The sequence below is a fragment of the Sinocyclocheilus grahami genome, unplaced genomic scaffold (genome assembly GCF_001515645.1).
Source record: "Sinocyclocheilus grahami isolate Dianchi unplaced genomic scaffold, SAMN03320097.WGS_v1.1 scaffold292.1, whole genome shotgun sequence".
Lineage (NCBI taxonomy): Eukaryota > Metazoa > Chordata > Actinopteri > Cypriniformes > Cyprinidae > Sinocyclocheilus > Sinocyclocheilus grahami.
This window is the reverse complement of record NW_015505471.1, coordinates 612,007-614,142: the sequence shown is the minus strand read 5'-3', so window position 1 is coordinate 614,142 and position 2,136 is coordinate 612,007.

Genomic DNA, 2,136 nt, shown 5'->3' with positions numbered 1-2,136 from the left:
ATTGACACAGTCATGAATTCTTGAAAATTGTGTTTCTATGGTTTGGAAAAGTCATAAAAATGAATATCTTAAAAGTCTCATGGAAAGTTCTTTAGTAATATAATATGTATTTTATGTGACTTTTTTATTTTAGTTTAGTTTCGTTTATCTCTGAAAAAGTTAATGCCTTGTCGCAAAAGTCACATGTAACGTTTTTTAGTAATATAATAGAAGTTTATTTTATTTTATTAATAATTGTCTAGTTACGAGTCAGGTAAATGTGCTTATCTAAACGTTTATGCAGGGTTAAACCTAAAACCATAAAAAATTACTTTAAATAAAATAATTTTAAATATACTTAAAAATATAACTTCAAATAAAACAGACATTAAGTGAAATAAAATAGAATATAAACTTATTTTATTCCAGATAGTTCCCAAAAAAAAAACATTTCTCATTTTTATTTAGTTTAATTGATGTACTAAGTAATATAATAGAAGTTTATTTTATTTTATTAATAATTGTCTAGTTACGAGTCAGGTAAATGTGCTTATCTAAACGTTTATGCAGGGTTAAACCTAAAACCATAAAAAATTACTTTAAATAAAATAATTTTAAATATACTTAAAAATATAACTTCAAATAAAACAGACATTAAGTGAAATAAAATAGAATATAAACTTATTTTATTCCAGATAGTTCCCAAAAAAAAACATTTCTCATTTTTATTTAGTTTAACTTGATGTACTAAAATAACTAAAACTAAAAGTAAAAAATGATGAAAACTATATGCACATTACTAAAACTGAACATAAATAAAAATGATTTAGAAAAAAACAACAACAAAAAAAAGTACTTATAAAAACACAATAAAATTAATAAAACATTAATAAAAATGAAAAACATGTAAATATATATATTTTTAAAATAGCACTGCGTGTGGGGAGCCTGCTTCACTCAGAACAGGCTGAACTGATGGCTAATGGTGGTCACATGACTCCTGTAAGCGACTTCCTGTCCTGTGCAGCACTTCCTGCGGAGTCTGCGGGTTTGACTGCTGTCAGGGACCCAGAAACACATTAATCATCCAATTATGTGTGTAAAAACACGCTTTCCCAGTCACACACTCACCGTGAACCGCGCTAGTTTACTCTGTGTGCAGGTGACAGATCTCCATCTCTTATTATTAAATTATTAGCTTTGTTAATCAGAACTTTGCGAAACATGATTTTTATGCCCTAAACTCTCTGTCTCTCAGAAGGAATGCAGTTCATCCTCTTCATCGGACAGTTCTTCAGACAGTGAGGATGACAAGAAGAAGAAGAAGAAGAAAACCAAGGAAAAGATCAAGTAAGATTTAAGCTTCATCATAAACAGCTGCATATGTTATTGGTGGGCTGGTTCATAACTGACATTTGTAAAATGAACAATTCAGACCGTAAAAGCAGACCGAAGCTGATTTAAAACCAATCAAATTCTACTGTACTCTAAACTGAAAACATCCTGCAGTTCAACTGATCAACTATATTACTTTTGTGATTTTAGGTATTCATTTATTCTTTTTGTGAAGTCAACGTAAAATGCTGTTGTAACCCATTTTATGTCTGTAACTGGTGTGTTTTTGAGTGGAACAGAAAATTCGACATTGAAATAAAATGTAGGGTGGGATTTTATCCAGTGTGAATTAACTAGATGGTGAAAAGGCATTGTTAGGCATGAGAAATACAAGAGCGCTTATTGGAATTACTTCAAATTAAAACCATTAAAAAATATTTCTGCTATTATTCCCAACAGGACTCCAGCTCCTCTTCATCATCCGACAGCAGCTCCTCATCCTCCTCAGACAGCGACAAGGACAAGAAGAAGAAGAAAGTGATGATTAGCTACCTATTTCCTACAATTTCTTAGCAGTACTCTGAAGTACAAGCCTTTTCTTGTTTCTTAAGGATTCATCTTCATCATCGAGTAGCTGTTCATCATCATCTGACAGTGATGATGACAAGAAGAAGAAGAAGAAGAAAGTAAAGGTCAGATTGATTTCCATACATAAATGTAATATATGTACATATATTACATTTCCATATATGAAGTGTAATGTCATGTGAGGTAGAAATGTATATGAAACCTATTAGAAAGTGGAAATATATATATATATAT